The sequence below is a fragment of the Schistocerca gregaria genome, chromosome 1, assembly GCF_023897955.1.
Source record: "Schistocerca gregaria isolate iqSchGreg1 chromosome 1, iqSchGreg1.2, whole genome shotgun sequence".
NCBI lineage: Eukaryota > Metazoa > Arthropoda > Insecta > Orthoptera > Acrididae > Schistocerca > Schistocerca gregaria.
This window is the reverse complement of record NC_064920.1, coordinates 59,035,277-59,058,063: the sequence shown is the minus strand read 5'-3', so window position 1 is coordinate 59,058,063 and position 22,787 is coordinate 59,035,277.

Here is a 22,787-nt window from a genome sequence, read left to right as displayed (position 1 = left end):
TTACTGGTTATTACACCAAGTTAGAAGCTTCTTCTATGTTCTACTATGGTGCGTATAGTGTCTCCGCATACCACAGCACGCGACGTAGCTTTGCACACAATAAATATAATCGTTTCAGAGAGAAGAGCAGCAAGTGTGTCGATCTGGCATGAAGTTGATTCGATAGCAAATGACGAAACGTGCCGATTTCTCAGATTTTTACTACATATGAACACTTTTCACATTGGATCGTGCAACGTGGGTGCTAGACCTCCCTTCATGCAAAATCCTGACTTAGCTCATGTCCAAGGCACCGTAGCCGTCTAGAAAGTCAATAATCGATAACTAAAACTTGAATTGTACTGCCTCTTACTGGCTATTACATCAACTTAGAAGCTTCTTCTGAGTTCTACTATGGTGCGTATAGTGTCTCCGCATACCACAGCACACGACTTAGCTTTGCACACCATCAATATAATCGTTTCAGATTTAAGAGCGGCAAATGTGACGATATGGCATGAAGTTGATTCGATAGCAAATGACGAAAACTTGTGGAATTTTCAGGTTATTACTACATATGAACACTTTTCACATTCTCCCATGCAACGTGGGTGCTAGACCTCCATGCATGCGAAATATTAAGGTCCAAGCTCATGTCGAGGCACCAAAGCCGGCTAAAACGTCAATAATCGGTAACTAAAACTTGAATTGTACTGCCACTTAATGACTATTACATCAACTTAGAAGCTTCTTCTGTGATCTACTATGGTGCGTATACTGTCTCCGCATACCACAGCACGCGACATAGCAGGGCACACCATAAATATAATCGCTTCTAAGAGCAGAACGGCAAATATGACGAACTGGCATGAAGTTGATTCGATAGCAAATGACGAAAACCGGATTTCTCAGGTTTTCACTACATATGAACACTTTTCACATTCTCCCGTGCAGCGTGTTTGCTAAACCTCACTTCATGAGAAATCGTAAGGTCCTAGCTAATGTCCAAGGCACCAAAGCCGTCTAAAAAGTCAATAATCGCAAACTAAAACTTAAATTGTACTGCCACTTACTGGCTATTACATCAACTTAAATCTTCTCCTCTGTTCTACTGTGGTGCGTATAGTGTCTTTCCATAACACAGCACGCGACATAGGTTTGCAAACGATAAATATAATTGATTCAGAGAGAAGAGCGGCAAATGTGTCGACCTGGCATGAAGTTGGTTAGATAGCAAATGACACTTTTAACATTCTCCCGTACAACATGGGTGCTATATCTCACTTCATGCAGAATCGTAAGGTCCTAGCTCATGTTCAAGGCACCAAAGCCGGCTAAAAAGACAATAATCGATAACTAAAACATGAATTGTGCTGCCTTTTACTAGCTATTACATCAACTTCGAAGCTTCTTCTGTGTTCTACTATGGTACGTATAGTGTCTCCACATACCACAGAATGCGACATAACTTTGCACACGATAAATATAATCGTTTCAGTGAGAAGAGTGGCAAATGTGACGACCTGGCATGAAGTTGATTCGATAGAAAACGACGAAAACGTTCGTTTGTCTCAGCTTTTTACTACATTTGAACACTTTTAACATTTCCCGTGCAACGTAGGTGCTAGACCTCCCAACATGCAGAATCGTAACGTCCTAGCTCATGTCCAAGGCACCAAAGCAGTCTAAAATGTCAATAATCGATAACTAAAATTTGAATCGTCTGGTGCTTACTAGTTATTACATCAATTAAGAAGCTTCTTCTGTGTTCTACTATGGTGCGTATATTGTCTCCGCAGCATACCACAGCACGCGACATAGCGTTGCACACGATAAAGATAATCGTTTCAGAGAGAAGAGCGGCAAATGTGACGACCTGGCATGAAGTTGATTCGATAGCAAATTACTAAAACTTGTGGATTTCACAAGTTTTTACTACATATGAACACTTTTCACATTCGCCCGTGCAACGTGGGTGCTAGGCCTCCCTTCATGCAAAATCTTAAGATCCTAGCTGATGTCCAAGGCACCAAAGCCGGCTAAAATTCAATAATCGATAACTAAAACCTGAATTGTACTGCCTCTTACTGGCTATTACATCAACTTCGAAGCTCCTTCTGTGTTCTACTATGGTGCGTATAGTGTCTCCGAGTGCCACAGCACACGACATAGTTTTGCACACAATAAATATAATCGTTTCAGAGAAAAGAGCGGCAAATGTGACGACCTGGCATGAAGTTGGTTCGATAGCAAATGACGAAAACGTGCGGTTTTCTCTGGTTTTTACTACATATGAACACTTTTCACACTCTCCCGTGCAACGTGGGTGCTAAACCTCCCTTCATGAAAAATCGTATGGTCCTAGCTCATGTCCAATTCACCAAATCCGGCTAAAAAGTCAATAATCGCTAACTAATATTTGAATTGTACTGCCACTTACTGGCTGTTACATCAACTTAGAAGCATATTCTGTGTTCTACTATGGTGCGTATAGTGTCTCCGCATTCCACAGCACGCGACATAGCTTGGCAAACGATAAATATAATCGTTTCTAAGAGAAGAGCTGCACAAGTGACGATCTCGCATGAAGTTGATTTGATAGCAAATGACGAAAACGTGCGGATTGCTGAGGATTTTACTACATATGAACACTTGTAACATTCTCCCATGCACCGTGGGTGCTAGACTTCAATTCGTGCAAAATCCTAAAGTCCTAGCTCATCTCCAAGGCACGAAAGCCGTGTAAGAATGTCAATAATCGAAAACTAAAATTTGAATTTTACTGGCTATTACATCAACTTAGAAGCTTCTTCTGTGTTCTACTTCTACCTGGCATGAAGTTGATTCCATAGCAAATGACGAAAACGTGCGGATTTCTCGGGTTTTTACTACATATGAACAGTTTCAACATTCTCTCATGCAATGTGGGAGCTAGACATCTATTCACTCAAAATCGTAAGGTCCTAGCTCATGTCCAAGGCACCAAAACCGTCTAAAGAGTCAATAATCGATAACTAATACTTGAATTGTACTGCCTCTTACTGGCTATTACATCAATTTAGAAGATTCTTCCGCGTTCTACTATGGCGCGTTAGTGTCTCCGAATATCACAGCACGAGACATAGCTTTGCACACGATAACTATAATCGTTTCAGAGAGAAGAGCCGCAAATGTGACGACCTGGCAAGAAGTTGGTTCGATAGCAAATGACGAAAACGTGCGTATTTTTCTGGTTACTACTACATATGAACACTTTTCACATTCTCCCGTGCAACGTGGTTGCTAAACCTCACTTCATGAAAAATCGTAAGGTCCTAGCCAATGTCCAAGGCACCAAAGCCGTCTAAAAAGTCAATAATCGATAACTAAAACTTGGATTGTACTGCCTCTTACTGGCTATTACATCAACTTCGAAGCTTTTTGGTGTTCTACTATGGTGCGTATAGTGTCTCCGCATACCACAGCAAACGACATAGCTTTGCACACGATAAATATAATCGTTTCAGAGAGAAGAGCGGCAAATTTGACGATCTGGCATGCAGTTGATTCGATAGCAAATGACGAATACGCGCGGATTTCTCAGGTTTTTACTACATATGAACACATTTCACATTCGCCTGTGCAACGTGGGTGCTAGGCCTCCCTTCATGCAAAATCTTAGGGTCCTAGGTCATGTCCAAGGCACCAAAGCCGGCTAAAAATCAATAATCGCTAACTAAAATTTGAATTGTACTGCCACTTACTGGCTGTTACATCAACTTAGAAGCATATTCTGTATTCTACTATGGTGCGTATAGTGTCTCCGCATTCCACAGCAGGCGACATAGCTTGGCACACGATAAATATAATCGTTTCTAAGAGAAGAGCGGCACAAGTGACGATCTCGCATGAAGTTGATTTGATAGCAAATGACGAAAACGTGGTCAGGATTTTACTACCTATGAACACTTGTCACATTTTCCCATGCAACGTGGGTGCTAGACTTCAATTCATGCAAAATCCTAAAGTCCTAGCTCATGTCCAAGGCACGAAAGCCGTCTAAGAATGTCAATAATCGAAAACTAAAACTTGAATTTTACTGCCTCTTACTATCTATTACATCAACTTAGAAATTTCTTCTGTGTTCTACTATGGTGCGTATAGTGTCTCCGCATACCACAGAACGCGACATATTTTTGCACACAATAAATATAATCGTTTCAGAGAGAGGAGCCGCAAATGTGACGACCTGCCATGAAGTTGGTTCGATAGCAAATGACGAAAACGTGCGTATTTCTCTGGTTACTACTACATATGAACACTTTTCACATACTCCCGTGCAACGTGGTTGCTAAACCTCACTTCATGAAAAATCGTAAGGTCCTAGCTAATGTCCAAGGCACCAAAGCCATCTAAAAAGTCAATAATCGCAAACTAAAACTTAAATTGTACTGCCACTTACTGGCTATTACATCATTTTAATTTTCTTCTCTGTTCTACTGTGGTGCGTATAGTGTCTTCGCATACCACAGCACGCCACATAGGTTTGCAAACGATAAATATAATTGATTCAGAGAGAAGAGCGGCAAATGTGGCGACCTGGCATGAAGTTGGTTAGATAGCAAATGACGTAGACGTGCGGATATCTCAGGTTTTTACTACAAGTAAACACTTTTAACATTCTCCCGTGCAACGTGGGTGCTAGATCTCACTTCATGCAGAATCGTAAGGTCCTAGCTCATGTTCAAGGCACCAAAGCCGGCTAAAAACTCAATAATCGATAACTAAAACATGAATTGTGCTGCCTTTTACTAGCTATTACATCAACTTAGAAGCTTCCTCTGTGTTCTGCTATGGTGCGTATAGTGTCTCCACATACCACAGAATGCGACATAACTTTGCACACGATAAATATAATCGTTTCAGTGAGAAGAGTGGCAAATGTGACGACCTGGAATGAAGTTTATTCCATCGAAAACGACGAAAACGTTCGGTTTTCTCAACTTTTTACTACATTTGAACACTTTTAACATTTTCCCGTGCAACGTGGGTGCTAGACCTCCCTCATGCAGAATCGTAACGTCCTAGCTCAAGTCCAAGGCACCAAAGCAGTCTAAAATGTCAATAATCGATAACTAAAACTTGGATTGTACTGCCTCTTACTGGCTATTATATCATCTTAAAGGCTTCTTCTGTGTTCTACTATGGGGCGTATAGAGACTCCACATACCACAGCACGCGACATAGCTTTGCACACGGTAAATATAATAGTTTCAGAGAGAAGAGCGGCAAATGTGACGACCTGGCATGAAGTTGATTCGATAGCAAATTACTAAAACTTGTGGATTGCTCAGGTTTTTACAACTTATGAACACTTTTCACATTCTCCCATGCAACGTGGTTGCTATACCAGTAAGCCAGTAAGAAGCAGTACAATTCAAGTTTTAGTTATCGATTATTGACTTTTTAGACGGCTATGGTGGCTTGGACATGAGCTAGGAACTTACGTTATGCATGAAGGGAGGTCTAGCACCGACGTTGCATGGGAGAATGTGAAAAGTGTTCATATGTAGTAAAAACCTGAGAAATCCGCACGTTTTCGTCATTTGGTATCCAATCAACTTCATGCCAGGTCTACATCTACATCTACGTCTACATCCATACCCCGCAAGCCACCTGACGGTGCGGATTACTCAGGTTTTTACTACATATGAACACTTTTCACATTCTCCAATGCAACGTGGGTGCTAGACCTCCCTTCATGCAAAATTGTAAGATCCTAGCTCATGTCCACGGCACCAAAGCCGTCTAAAAAGTCAATAATCGATAACTAAAACTTGGATTGTACTGCCTCTTACTGGCTATTACATCAACTTCGAAGCTTTTTCGGTGTTCTACTATGGTGCGTATAGTGTCTCCGAGTGCAACATCACGCGACATAGTTTTGCACACGTTAAATATAATAGTTTCAGAGAGAAGAGCGGCAAATGTGACGACCTGGCATGAAGTTGGTTCGATAGCAAATGACGAAAACGTGCGGATTTCTCTGGTTTTTGCTACAATGAACACTTTTCACTCTCTCCCGTGCAACGTGGGTGCTAAACCTCCCTTCATGAAAAATCGTAAGGTCCTAGCTCATGTCCAATTCACCAAAGCCGTCTAAAAAGTCAATAATCGCTAACTCAAATTTGAATTGTACTGCCACTTACTGGCCGTTACATCAACTTAGAAGCATATTCTGTGTTCTACTATGGTGCGTATAGTGTCTCCGCATTCCACAGCACGCGACATAGTTTGGCACACGATAAATATAATCGTTTCAGAGAGAAGAGCGGCAAATGTGACGACCTGGCATGAAGTTGATTCGATAGCAAATGACGAAAACGTGCGTATTTCTCTGGTTTTTACTACATATGAACACTTTTCACATTCTTCCGTGCAACGCGGGTGCTTAACCTCCCTTCATGAAAAATCGTAAGGTCCTAGATCATGTTCAAGGCACCAAAGCCAGCTAAAAAGTCAATAATCGATAACTAAAACATCAATTGTGCTGCCTTTTACTAGCTATTACATCAACTTAGAAGCTTCTTCTGTGTTCTACTATGGTGCGTGTAGTATCTCCGCATACCACAGCACGCGACATATTTTTGCACACGATAAATATAATCGTTTCAGAGAGAAGAGCGGAAAATTTGACGACCTGGCATGAAGTTGATTCGATAGCAAATGGCGAAAACGTGCGGATTTCTCAGGTTTTTACTACACGTGAACACTTTTCACATTCTCCCGTGCAACGTCGGTGCTAGACTTCACTTCATTCAAAATCTTAAGGTCCCAGCTCATGTCCAAAGCACCGAAGACGTCTAGAAAATCAATAATTGATAAATAAAACTAGAATTGTACTGCTGCTTACTGGCTATTACATCAACTTAGAAGCTTCTTTTGTGTTTTACTTTGGTGTGTATATTGTCTCCGCATTCCACAGCACGCGACATACCTTTGTACACGATAAATATAATCGTTTCACAGAGACGAACGTCAAATGTAACGATCTGGCATGATGTTGATTCGATGGCAAATGACGAAAACGTGCGGATTTCCAACGTTTTTACTACATATGAAAACTTTTCACATTTTCCCCTTGCAACGTGGGTGCTGGACTTCCCTTCATGCAAAACCGTAAGCCCTAGCTCATGTCCAACGCACCAAAGCCGTCTAAAAAGTCAATAATCGATAACTAAAACTTGACTTGTACTGCTGCTTACTGGCTATTACATCAACTTAAAAGCTTCTGTTCTGTTCTACTGTGGTGCGTATAGTGTCTCCGCATACCACAGCACGCGACATAGGTTTGCAAACGATAAATATAATCGATTCAGAGAGAAGAGCGGTAAATGTGGCGACCTGGCATGAAGTTGGTTAGATAGCAAATGACGAATACGTGCGGATTTCTCAGGTTTTTACTACAAGTAAACACTTTTAACATTCTCCCGTGCAACGTGGGTGCTAGACCTCACTTCATGCAGAATCTTAAGGTCCTAGCTCATGTTCAAGGCACCAAAGCCGGATAAAAAGTCAATAATCGATATCTAAAATTTGAAAATTCTGCTGCTTACTTGTTATTACATCAATTTAGAAGCTTCTTCTGTGTTCTACTATGGTGCGTATAGTGTCTTCGCATACCAAAGCACGCTACATAGCTTTTCACACGTTAAATAATGTCGTTTCTTAGAGGAGAGCGGAAAATGTGACGACCTCTCATGAAGTTGATTCGATAGCAAATGACGAAAACGTGCGGATTTCTCAGGTTTTTACTACATATGAACACTTTTCACATTCTCTCATGCAACGAGGGTGCTAGACCTCTATTCATTCAAAATCTTAAGGTCCTAGCTCATGTCCAAGGCACCAAAGCCGTCTAAAAAGTCTATAATCGATAACTAATACTTGATTTGTACGGGCTCTTACTGGCTATTACATCAACTTAGAGGCACCTTCTGTGTTTTACTATGGTGCGTATAGTGTCTCCGAGTGCCACAGCACGAGACATAGCTTTGCACACGATAAATATAATCGTTTCAGAGAGAAGAGCGGCAAATGTGCGACCTGGCATGAAGTCGGTTCGATAGCAAATGACGAAAACCTGCGGATATCTCTGGTTTTTACTACATATGAACACTTTTCACATTCTCCCGTGACGTGGGTGGTAGACCTCCATTCATGCAAAATCGTAAGGTCCTAGCTCATGTCCAAGGCACCAAAGCTGTTTAAAATTTCAATAATCGATAACTAAAGCTTGAATTGTGCTGCCTCTTACTGGCTATAACATCAACGTAGGATCTTCTTCTGTGTTATATTATGGTGTGTATAGTGTATTCACATACCACAGCAAGCGACATAGCATGCACACGATAAATATAATCGTTTCAGAGAGAAGAGAGGCATTTGTGATGATCTGGCATGAAGTTGATTCGATAGCAAATGAAGAAAACGTGCCGATTTCTCATGATTTTACTACAAATGTACACATTTCACATTCTCCCTTGCAACGTCGGTGCTACACCTCCCTTCATGAAAAATCGTAGTGTCCTAGCTCATGTCCAATTCAGTAAAGCCGTCTAAAAAGTCAATAATCGCTAACTAAAATTTGAATTGTACTGCCACTTACTGACTGTTACATCAACTTAGAAGCTTATTCTGTGTTCTACTATGGTGCGTATAGTGTCTCCGCATACCACAGCACGCGACATATTTTTGCACACGTTAAATATAATCGTTTCAGAGAGAAAAGCGGCAAATGTGACGATCAGGCATGAAGTTGATTCGACAGCAAATGACGAAAACGTGCGGATTTCTCAGGTTTTTACTACATATGAACACTTTTCACATTCTCGCATGCAATGTTGGTGCTAGATCTCCCTTCATGCGAAATCGTAAGGTCCTAGCTCATGTCCAAGGCACCAAAAACGTCAAAAAAGTCAATAATCGATAACTAAAATTTGAATTATACTGCTGCTTACTGGTTATTACATCAATTTAGAAGCTTCTTCTGTGTTCTACTATGGTGCGTATAGTGTCTCCGCATACCATAGCACGCGACATAGCTTTACACACGAAAAATACTACCGTTTCGGAGAGAAGAGCGGCAAATGTGACGACCGGGCATGAAGTTGATTTGATAGCAAATTCCAAAAATGTGATGATTTCTCGGGTTTTTAATACATATGAACACTTTTCACATTCTCCCGTGCAACATGGGTGCTAGACCTCCGTTCATGCAAAATCCTAAGTTCCTAGCTAATGTCCAAGGCACCAAAGCCGTCTAAAATGTCAATAATCGATAGCTAAAGCTTGAATTGTACGGCCTCTTACTGGCTATTACATCAACTTAGAAGCTTCTTCTGTGTTCTACTATGGTGCGTGTAGTGTCTCCGCATACCACATCACGCGACATATTTTTGCACACGATAAATATAATCGTTTCAGAGAGAAAAGCGGTAAATGTGACGACCTGGCATGAAGTTGATTCCATAGCAAATGACGAAAACGTGCGGATTTCTCAGGTTTTTACTACATATGAACACTTTCCACATTCTCTCATGCAATGTGGGTGCTAGACATCTATTCACTCAAAATCGTAAGGTCCCAGCTCATGTCCAAGGCACCAAAACCGTCTAAAGAGTCAATAATCGATAACTAATACTTGAATTGTACTGCCTTTTACTAGCTATTACATCAACTTAGAAGCTTCTCCTGTGTTCTACTATGGTGCGAATAGTGTCTGCACATACCACAGAATGCGACATAACTTTGCACACGATAAATATAATCGTTTCAGTGAGAAAAGTGGCAAATGTGACGAGCTGGCATGAAATTGATTCGATAGAAAACGACGAAAACGTTCGGTTTTCTCAGCTTTTTACTACATTTGAACACTGTTAACAATTTCCCGTGCAACGTGGGTGCTAGACCTCCCTTCATGCAGAATCGTAACGTCCTAGCTCATGTCCAAGGCACCAAAGCAGTCTAAAATGTCAATAATCGATAACTAAAATTTGAATCGTCTGGTGCTTACTAGTTATTACATCAATTAAGAAGCTTCTTCTGTGTTCTACTTTGGTGCGTATATTGTCTCCGCAGCATACCACAGCACGCGACATAGCGTTGCACACGATAAAGGTCATCGTTTCAGAGAGAAGAGCGGCAAATGTGACGACCTGGCATGAAGTTGATTCGATAGCAAATTACTAAAACTTGTGGATTTCTCAGGTTTTTACAACTTATGAACACTTTTCACATTCTCCCATGCAACGTGGGTGCTAGACCTCCCTTCATGCAAAATTGTAAGTTCCTAGCTCATGTCCACGGCACCAAAGCCGTCTAAAAAGTCAATTATCGATAACTAAAACTTGGATTGTACTGCCTCTTACTGGCTATTACATCAACTTCGAAGCTTTTTCGGTGTTCTACTATGGTGCGTATAGTGTCTCCGCATACCACAGCACGCGACATAGCTTTGCACACGATAAATATAATCGTTTCAGAGAGAAGTGCGGCAAATTTGACGATCTGGCATGCAGGTGATTCGATAGCAAATATGATGAATACGTGCGGATTTCTCAGGTTTTTACTACATATGAATACTTTTCACATTCGCCCGTGCAACGTGGGTGCTAGGCCTCCTTCATGCAAAATCTTTAGCTCCTAGCTCACGTCCAAGGCACCAAAGCCGGCTAAAAATCAATAATCGACAACTGAAACCTGAATTGTACTGCCTCTTACTGGCTATTACATCAACTTCGAAGCTCCTTCTGCGTTCTATTATGGTGCGTATAGTGTCTCCGCATACCACAGCACGCGACATTGCTTTGTACACGATAAATATAATCGTTTCAGAGAGAAGAGCGGCAAATTTGACGATCTGGCATGCAGTTGATTCGATAGCAAATGACGAATACGTGCGGATTGCTCAGGATTTTACTACATATGAACATTTGTCACATTCTCCCGTGCGACGTGGGTGCTAGACTTCAATTCATGCAAAATCCTAAAGTCCTAGCTCATGTCCAAGGCACGAAAGCCGTCTAAGAATGTCAATAATCGAAAACTAAAACTTGAATTTTACTGCCTCTTACTGGCTATTACATCAACTTAGAAGCTTCTTCTGTGTTCTACTATGGTGCGTGTAGTGTCTCCGCATTCCACAGCACGCGACATATTTTTGCACACGATAATTATAATCGTTTCAGCGAGAAGAGCCGAAAATGTGACGACCTGGCATGAAGTTGATTCGATAGCAAATGGCGAAAACGTGCGGATTTCTCAGGTTTTTACTACATATTAACACTTTTCACATTCTCGCGTGCAAAGTGGGTGCTAGACCTTCCTTCATGCAAAATCGTATTGTCCTAGCTCATATCCAAGGCACCAAAGCCGTTCAAAAAGTCAATAATCGATAGCTAAAACTTAAATAGTACTGCTGCTTACTGGCTACCACATCAACTTAGAAGCTTCTTCTGTCTTCTAATATAGTGCGTATAGTGTCTCCGCCTACCACAGCACGCAACATAGCTTTGCACATGATAAATATAATCGTTTCAGAGAAAACAGCGGCAAATGTAACGATCTGGCGTGAAGTTGATTTGATAGCAAATGGCGAATTTGGGGATATCTCAGGTTTTTACTACATATGAACATTTTTCACATTCTCCCATGCAACGTTGGTGCTAGACCTCCGTTCATGCAAAATCTTAAGGTCCCAGCTTACCTGGCATAAAGTTGATTCGATAGCAAATGACGAAAACGTGCGGATTTCTCTCATTTTCACTACATATGAACACTTTTCACATTCTCCCGTGCAACGTGGGTGCTACACCTCCGTTCATGCAAAATCTTAAGGTCCTACCTAATGTCCAAGGCACCAAAGCCGTCTAAAAAGTCAGTAATCTATAACTAAAACTAGAATTGTACTGACTCTTACTGGCTATTTCATCAACTTAGAAGCTTCTTCTGTGTTCTACTATGGTGCGTATAGGGTCCCCGATAACCACAGCACGCGAAATAGCTTTGTACACGATAAATATAATCTTTTAAGAAAGAAGAGTGGCAAGTATGATGATCTGGCATGAAATTGATTCGATAGCAAATGACGATAAAGTGCGGATTTCTCAGGTTTTACTACATATGAACACTTTCCATATTCTCCCATGCAACGTGGGTGCTAGAATTCCCTTCATGCGAACCCTTAAGGTCCTACCTCTTGTCAAAGGCACCAAAGCCGGCTAAAAAGTCAATAATCGATAACTAAAACTTGAATTGTACTGATTCTTACTGGCTATTACATCAACTTAGAAGCTTTTTCTGTGTTCCACTATGGTGCGTATAGTGTCTCCGCATAACACAGCACGCGACATAGCTTTACAAACGACAAATATAATCGTTTCAGAGAGAAGAGCGGCAAATATGACGATCTGGCAAGAAACTTTTTCGATAGCAAATGATGAAAAGGTGCGGATTTCTCAGATTTTTACTACATATGAACACTTTTCACATTCTCTCGTGCAACGTGGGTGCTACACCTCGCTTCATGCAAAATCGTGAGGTCCTTGCTCATGTGAAAGGCACCAAAGCCGTCTATAAAGTCAATAATCGATAACTAAAACTTGAATTTTACTGCCTCTTACTGGCTATTACATCAACTTAGAAGCTTCTTCTGTGTTCTACTACGTTGCGTATAGTGTCTCCGCATACCACAGCACGCGACATAGCTTTAAACACGATAAATATAATCGTTTCAGAGAGAAGAGCGGCAAATGTGACGTTCTGGCATGAAGTTGATTCTATAGCAAATGACGAAAACGTGCAGATTTCTCAGGTTTTTACTACATATGAACAATTTTCACATTCTCCCGTGCAACGTTGGTGCTAGAACTCCCTTCATGGAAAATCGTAAGGTCCTAGCCCATGTCCAAGGCACCAAAGCCGGCTCAGAAGTCCACAATCGATAACTGAAACTTGAACTGTACTGCCTCTTACTGGCTATTACATCAACTTAGAAGCTTCTTCTGTGTGCTTCTATGGTGGAAGTAGTGTCTCCGCAAACCACAGCTCGCGATATAGCTTTGCACACGATAAATATAATCGCTTCAGAGAGAAGAGCTTCAAATGTGACGATCTGGCATGAAGTTGATTCTCCAGCAAATGACGAAAACGTGTGGATTTCTCAGGTTTTTACTACATATTAACCCTTTTCACATACTCCCATGCAACGTGGGTACTGGACCTCCCTTTATGCAAAATCGTAAGGTCGTAGCTCATGTCGAACTCCCCAAAGCCTTCTCAGAAGTCCACAATCGATAACAGAAACTTCAATTGTACTGCCTCTTATTGGCTATTACATCAACTTAGAAGCTTCATCTGTGTTCTACTATGGTGCGTATAGTTATTCCACATAACACAGCACATGACATAGCTTTGCACACGATAAACATAATCGTTTCAAAGAGAAGAGCGGTCAATGTGACGATCTTGCATGAAGTTGATATGCCAGTAAATGACGAAAACGTGCGTATTTCTCATGTTTTAGTGCATATGAACACTTTTCACATTCTCCCGTGCAACGTGGGTGCTAGACCTCCCTTCATGCAAAATCGTAAGTTCCTAGCTCATATCCAAGGCACCAAAGCCGTTTAAAAAGTCAATAATCGATAGCTAAAACTTAAATAGTACTGCTGCTTACTGGCTACCACATCAACTTAGAAGCTTCTTCTGTGTTCTAATATAGTGCGTATAGTGTCTCCGCATACCACAGCACGCAACATAGCTTTGCACATGATAAATATAATCGTTTCAGAGAAAAGAGCGGCAAATATGTCGACCAGGCATGAGGTGGATTCGTTAGCAAATGACGAAAACTTGCGGATATCTCAGGTTTTTACTACATATGAACACTTTTCACTTTCTCTCATGCAACGTGGGTACTAGACCTCACTTCATGCAAAATCGTAAGGACCTACCTCCTGTCCAAGGCACCAAAGCTGGCCAAAAGGTCAATAATCGATAACTAAAACTTGTATTGTACTGCTTCTTACTGGCTATTACATCAACTTAGAAGCTTCTTCTGTGTTCTACTATGGTGCGTATAGTGTCTACGCATACCACAGCACGCGACATAGCTTTGCACACGATAAATATAATCGTTTCAGAGAAAACAGCGGCAAATGTAACGATCTGGCGTGAAGTTAATTTGATAGCAAATGGCGAATTTGGGGATATCTCAGGTTTTTACTACATATGAACATTTTTACATTCTCCCATGCAACGTGGGTGCTACACCCTTCGTGCAAAATCGTAAGTTCCTAGCTCATATCCAAGGCACCAAAGCCGTTTAAAAAGTCAATAATCGATAGCTAAAACTTAATTGAAATGCTGGTTACTGGCTACCACATCAACTTAGAAGCTTCTTCTGTGTTCAACTATGGTGCGTATAGTGTCTCCGCATACCACAGCACGCGACATACCTTCCCAAACGATAAATATAATCGTCTCAGAGGGAAGAGCATCAAATGTGACGATCTTGCATGAAGTTGATTCGATAGCAAATGACGAAAACGTGAGGATTTCTCAGGTGTTTAGTAAATATGAACACTTTTCACATTCTCCCATGGAACGTGGGTGCTAGACCCGCCTTCGTGCAAAATCGTAAGGTCCTAGCTCATGTCCAAGGCACTAAAGCCGATTAAAAAGTCAATAATCGATAGCTAAAACTTAACTGAAATGCTGCTTAATGGCTATTACATCAACTTAGAAGCTTCTTCTGTGTTCTACTATGGTGCGTGTAGTGTCTAAGCAAACCACAGCTCGAGATATAGCTTGGCACACGATAAATATAATAGTTTCAAAGAGAAGAGCGGCAAATGTGACGATCTGGCATGAAGTTGATTCGATAGAAAAATGACGAAAACGTGCGGATTTGTCAGATCTTTACTACATATGAACACTTTTCACATTCTCCCGTGCAACGTGGGTGCTAGACCTCCGTTCATGCAAAATCTTAAGGTCCCAGCTTACCTGGCATAAAGTTGATTCGATAGCAAATGACGAAAACGTGCGGATTTCTCTCATTTTTACTACATATGAACACATTTCACATTCTCCCGTGCAACGTGGGTGCTACACCTCCGTTCATGCAAAATCTTAAGGTCCTACCTCATGTCCAAGGCACCAAAGCCGTCTAAAAAGTCAGTAATCTATAACTAAAACTAGAATTGTACTGACTCTTACTGGCTATTTCATCAACTTAGAAGCTTGTTCTGTGTTCTACTATGGTGGGTATAGGGTCCCCGATAACCACAGCACGCGAAATAGCTTTGCACACGATAAATATAATCGTTTGAGAGAGAAGAGCGGCAAATGTGACGATCTGGCAAGAAGTTGATTCTCCAGCAAATGAAGAAAACGTGTGGATTTCTCGGGTTTTTACTACATATTAACACTTTTCACATTCTCACGGCAGCGTGGGTGCTAGAACTGCCTTCATGCAAAATCTTAAGGTCCTAGCTGATGTCCAAGGCGCCAAAGCCGGCTAGAAAGTCAATAATCGATAAATTAAACTAGAATTGTACTGGCTGTTGATGGCTAATATATCAACTTAGAAGATTCTTCTGTGTTCTACTATGGTGCGGATAGTGTCTCCGCGTACCACAGCACGCGACATAACTTTGAACACGATAAATATAATCTTTTAAGAAAGAAGAGTGGCAAGTATGATGATCTGGCATGAAATTGATTCGATAGCAAATGACGATAAAGTGCGGATTTCTCAGGTTTTACTACATATGAACAATTTCCATATTCTCCCATGCAACGTGGGTGCTAGAATTCCCTTCATGCGAACCCTTAAGGTCCTACCTGTTGTCAAAGGCACCAAAGCCGGCTAAAAAGTCAATAATCGATAACTAAAACTTGAATTGTACTGATTCTGACTGGCTATTACATCAACTTAGAAGCTTTTTCTGTGTTCTACTATGGTGCGTATAGTGTCTCCGCATAACACAGCACGCGACATAGCTTTACAAACGACAAATATAATCGTTTCAGAGAGAAGAGCGGCAAATATGACGATCTGGCAAGAAATTTATTCGATAGCAAATGATGAAAAGGTGCGGATTTCTCAGATTTTTACTACATATGAACACTTTTCACATTCTCTCGTGCAACGTGGGTGCTACACCTCGCTTCATGCAATATCGTGAGGTCCTTGCTCATGTGAAAGGCACCAAAGCCGTCTATAAAGTCAATAATCGATAACTAAAACTTGAATTGTACTGCCTCTTACTGGCTATTACATCAACTTAGAAGCTTCTCCTGTGTTCTACTACGTTGCGTATAGTGTCTCCGCATACCACAGCACGCGACATAGCTTTAAACACGATAAATATAATCGTTTCAGAGATAAGAGCGGCAAATGTGACGTTCTGGCATGAAGTTGATTCTATAGCAAATGACGAAAACGTGCAGATTTCTCAGGTTTTTACTACATATGAACAATTTTCACATTCTCCCGTGCAACGTTGGTGCTAGAACTCCCTTCATGGAAAATCGTAAGGTCCTAGCCCATGTCCAAGGCACCAAAGCCGGCTCAGAAGTCCACAATCGATAACTGAAACTTGAACTGTACTGCCTCTTACTGGCTATTACATCTACTTAGAAGCTTCTTATGTGCGCCTCTATGGTGGAAGTAGTGTCTCCGCAAACCACAGCTCGCGATATAGCTTTGCACACGATAAATATAATCGCTTCATAGAGAAGAGCTTCAAATGTGACGATCTGGCATGAAGTTGATTCTCCAGCAAATGACGAAAACGTGTGGATTTCTCAGGTTTTTACTACATATTAACACTTTTCACATACTCCCATGCAACGTGGGTACTAGACCTCCCTTTATGCAAAATCGAAAGGTCGTAGCTCATGTCGAACTCCCCAAAGCCTTCTCAGAAGTCCACAATCGATAACAGAAACTTCAATTGTACTGCCTCTTATTGGCTATTACATCACCTTAGAAGCTTCATCTGTGTTCTACTATGGTTCGTATAGTTATTCCGCATATCACAGTACGTGACATAGCTTTGCACACGATAAACATAATCGTTTCAAAGAGAAGAGCGGTAAATGTGACAATCTTGCATGAAGTTGATATGCCAGTAAATGACGAAAACGTGCGGATTTCTCATGTTTTTAGTGCATATGAACACTTTTCACATTCTCCCGTGCAACGTGGGTGCTAGACCTCCATTCATCCAAAATCGTAAGGTCCTAGCTCATGTCCAAGGCACCAAAGCCGTCTAAAAGTCGATAATCGATAACTAAAACTTGAACTGTACTGCCTCTTACAGGCTATAACATCAACTTAGAGCCTACTTCTACTATAGTGCATATAGTGTCTCCTCATACCACAGCACGCAACGTAGCTTTGAACACGATAAATATAATCGTTTCAGAGAGAAGAGCGGCAAATGTGACGGTCTCGCATGAAGTTGATTCGCCAGCAAATGACTAAAACGTGCGGATTTCTCAGCTTTTTACTACATATTAATACATTTCAAATTCTCCCGTGTGACGTGTTTGCTAGACCTCCCTTCATGCAAAATCTTAAGGTTCTAGCTCATGTCCAAGCCACCAAAGCCGGCTCAGAAGTCCACAATCTATATCTGAAACTTGAACTGTACTGGCTCTTATTGGCTATTACATCAACTTTGAAGCTTCTTCTGTGTTCTACTATGGTGCGTATAGTGTCTCCGCATACCACAGCACGCGACATAGCTTTGCACACGATAAATATAATCGTTTCAGAGAGAAGAGCTTCAAATGTGACGTTCTGGCATGAAGTTGATCCGATAGCGAATGACGAAAATGTGTGGATTTCTCAGGTTTTTACTACATATGAACACTTTTCACATTCTCCCATGTGACGTGGGTTCTAGACCTCCCTTTATGCAAAATCTTAAGGTCCTAGCTCATGTCCAAGGCACCAAAGCATGCTAAAAAGTCAATAATCGACAACTAAAACTTGAATTGTACTGGCTGTTACTGGCTATTACATCAACGTAGAAGATTCTTCTGTGTTCTACTATGGTATATATAGTGTCTCCGAATACCACAGCACGCGACATAACTTTGCACACGATAAAATAATCTTTTAAGAGAGAAGAGCGGCGAGTATGATGATCTGGCATGAAACTGATTCGATAACAAATGACGATAACGTGCGGATTTCTCAGGTTTTACTACATATGAACACTTTTAACATTCTCCAATGCAACGTGGGTGCTAGTTCTCTCTTCATGCAAACTCTTAAGTTCCTACCTCTTGTCAAAGGCACCAAACCCGTCTAAAAAGTCAGTAATCGATAACTAAAACTTGAATTGTACTGCCTCTTACTGGCTATTACAACAACTTAGAAACTTCTTCTGTGTTCTACTATGGTGCGTATAGTGTCTCCACATCCCACAGCACGAGACATAGCTTTGCACAGGATAAATGAAATCGTTTCAGAAAGAAGAGCGGCAAATGTGACAACCTGTCATGAAGTTGATTCGATAGCAATTGACGAAAACGTGCGGATTTCTCAAGTTTTTACTACATATGAACACTTTTCACATTCTCCCGTGCAACGTGGGTCCTAGACGTCCCTTCATGTGAAATCGTAAGGTCCTAACGCATGTCCAAGGCACCAAAGACGTCTAAACAGTCAACAATCGATAACTAAAACTTGAATTGTACTGCCTCTTACTGGCTATTACATCAACTTAGAAGCTTCTTCTGTGTTCTACTATGGTGCGTATAGTGTCTGCGCATGACCACAGTACGCGACATGGCTTTGCACACGGTAGATATAATCGTTTCAGAGAGAAGACCGGCAAATCTGACAATCTGGCATGAAGTTGATACGATAGCAAATGACTAAAACCTGCGGATTACTCAGGTTTTTACTACATATGAACACTTTTCACATTCTCCCATGCAACGTGGGTGCTAGACCTCCCTTCATGCAATATCTTAAGGTCCTAGCTCATGTCCAAGACACCAGAGCCGTGTAAAAAGTCAATAATTGATAAAAAAACTTAAATTGTACTGCCTCTTACTGGCTATTACATCACCTTAGAAGCTTCTTCTGTGTTCTACCTTGGTGGGTATAGTATCTCCGCATACCACAGCACGCGACATAGTTTTGCACACGGTAAATATAATCGTTTCAGAGAGAAGAGCGGCAATTGTGACGACCTGGCATGAAGTTGAATCGATAGCAAACGATGAAAACGTGCGGATTTCGCAGGCTTTTACTACATATGAACACATTTCACATTCTATCACATATCATGGATGCTAGACCCCTCTGCATGCCAAATCGTAAGGTCCTAGCTCACGTCCAACGCAATAAAGCCGGCAAATAGGCAATAATCGATAGCTAAAACTTGAATTGTACTGCCTCTTACTATCTGTAACATCAACTTTCAAGATTGTTCTGTGTTTTGCTATGGTGCGTATAGTGTCACCGCATACCACAGCACGCGACATAGCTTTGCACACGATAAATATAATCGTTTCAGAGAGAAGAGCGGCAAATGTGACGATCTGGCATGAAGTTGATTCGATAGCAATAGACGAAAACGTGTGGATTTCTGAGGTTTTTACTACATATTAACACTTTTCCCATTCCCCATGCGACGTGGGTGCGAGACCTCCCTTTATGCAAAATCTTAAGGACGTAGCTCATGGTCAAGGCACCAAAGCCGGCTCAGAAGTCCACAATCGATAACTGAAACTCAATTGTACTTCCTCCTATTGGCTATTAAATCAACTTAGAAGCTTCTTCTGTGTTCTACTATGGTGCGTATAGTAATTCCGCATACCAAAGCACGCGACATAGCTTTGCACACGATAAATATAATCGTTTCAGAGAGAAGAGCTTCAAATGTGACGTTCTGGCATGAAGTTGATTCGATAGCGAATGACGAAAATGTGTGGATTTCTCAGGTTTTTACTACATATGAAAACTTTTCACATTCTCCCATGCGACGTGGGTTCTAGACCTCCCTTTATGCAAAATCGTAAGGTCCTATCTCATGTCCATGGCACCAAAGCCGGCTAAAAAGTCAATAATCGATATCTAAAACTTGAACTGTACTGCTGTTACTGGCCATTACATCAACTTTGAAGATTCTTCTGTGTTCTACTATGGTGCGTATAGTGTCTTCGCATACCACATCATGCGACATAACTTTGCACACGATAAATGTAATCTTTTGAGAGAGAAGAGCGGCGAGTATGATGATCTTGCATGAAACTGATTCGATAACTAATGACGATTACATGCGGATTTCTCAGGTTTTACTACATATGAACACTTTCACATTCTCCCAAGCAACGTGGGTGCTAGACCTCCCTTCATGCAAACTCTTAAGGTCCTACCTCTTGTCAAAGGCACCAAACCCGTCTAAAAAGTCAATAATCGATAACTACAACTTGAACTGTACTGATACTTACTGGCTATTACATCAACTTAGAAGCTTCTTCTGTGTTCTACTATTGTGCATATAGTGTTGCCGCATACCACAGCACGCGACATAGCTTTGCACACGATAAATGTAATCGTTTCAGAGAGAAGAGCGGCAAATGTGACGACCAGGCATGAAGTAGATTCGATAGCAAATGACGAAAACTTGCGGATTTCTCAGGTTTTTACTACATATGAACACATTTCACATTCTCTCATTTAACATGGATGATAGACCACCCATCATGCAAATCTTAAGGTCCTAGCTCACGTCCAAGGCACCAAAGCCGGCTCAAAAGTCAATAATCGATAACTAAAACGTGAATTGTATTGCCTCTTACTGTCTATTAAATCAACTTAGAAGCTTCTTCTGTGTTCTACTATGGTGCGCATATTGTCTCCTCATCCCACAGAACGCGACATAGCTTTGCACACGATAAATGAAATCGTTTCAGAAAGAAGAGCGGCAAGTGTGACAACCTGGCATGAAGTTGATTCGATAGCAAATGTTGAAAACGTGCGGATTTCTCAGGTTTTTAATACATATGAACACTTTTCACATTCTCCCTTGTAACGTGGGTGCTAGACCTCCCATCATGCAAAATTGTAAGGTCCGAGCACATGTCCAAGGCACCAAAGCCGTCCAAAATGTCAATAATCGATACTGAAAATTGAACTGAACTGCCTCTTACTGGCTATTACATAAGCTTAGAAGCTTCTTCTGTTTTCTACTATTGTGCGTATAGTGTCTCCACATCCCACTGTACGCGACATAGCCTTGCACACGATAAATATTATAGTTTCAGAGAGAAGAGCGGCAAATGTGACGGCAAGAAACTGATTCGATAACAATTGACGATAACGTGCGGATTTCTCAGGTTTTACTACATATGAACACTTTTAACATTCTCCAATTCAACGTGGGTGCTAGACCTCCCTTCATTCACACCCTTAAGGTCCTACCTCTTGTCAAAGGAACCAAAGCCGGCTAAAAAGTCAGTAATCGATAACTAAAACTTGAATTGTACTGCCTCTTAATGGCTATTACATCAACTTAGAAGCTTTTTTCTGTGTTCTACTATGGTGCGTATAGTGTCTACGCCTACCACAGCACGCGACATAGCTCTACAAACGACAAATACAATCGTTTCAGAGAGAAGGGCGGCAAATTGTGACGATCTGGCATGAAATTTAATCTGTCTCGCGTTGTGTACCTGCCGATTTCTCAGGTTTTTACTACATATGAACACTTTTCACATTCTCTCGTGCAACGTGGGTGCTAGGCCTCCCTTCCTGCAAAATGGTAACGTCCCAGCTCATGTCCAAGGCACCAAAGCCGGCTAAAAAGGCAATAATCGATAACTGAAAATTGAACTGCACTGCCTCTTACTGGCTATTACATCAACTTAGAAGCTTCTTCTCTGTTTTACTAGGGTGCGTAATGTGTCTACGCATATCAAGGCACGCAGCATAGCTTTCCACGCGATAAATATAATCGTTTCAGAGAGAAGAGCGGCAAATTTGACGACCTGGCATCAAGTTGTTTCGATAGCAAATGACGAAAACGTGCGGATTTCTCAGGTTTTTACTGCATGTGATCCTTTTCAAAATCTCCAATGCAACGTGGGTGCTACACATCCCTTCATGCAAAATCTTAAGGTCCTAGCTCATGTCCAAGGCACCAAAGAAGTCTAAAAAGTCAATAATCGATAACTAAAATTTGAATTGTACTGCCTCTTACTGGCTATTACATCAACTTATAAGCTTCTTCTGTTTTCTACTATGGTACGGATAGTGTCTCCGCATACCACAGCACGCGACATAACTTTGCACAAGATAAATTTAATCTTTTAAGAAAGATGAGCGGCAAGTATGATGATGTGGCATGAAATTGATACGATAGCAAATGACGATAACTTGCGGATTTCTCAGGTTTTACTACATATGAACACTTTTCACATTCTCCCATGCAACGTGGGTGCTAGACATCAATTCATGCAAACTCTTAATGTCCAACCTCTTGTCAAAGGCACCAAAGCCGGAAAAAAGTCAATAATCGATAACTACAACTTGAACTGTACTGCCTCTTACAGGCTATTACATCAACTTAGAAGCTTTTTCTGTGTTCTACTATGGTGTGTATAGTGTCTCCGCCTACCACAGCACGCGACATAGCTTTACAAACGACTAATATAAACGTTTCAGAGAGAAGAGTGGCAAATGTGACGATCTAGCATGAAATTTATTCGATAGAAGTGATGAAAACGTACGGATT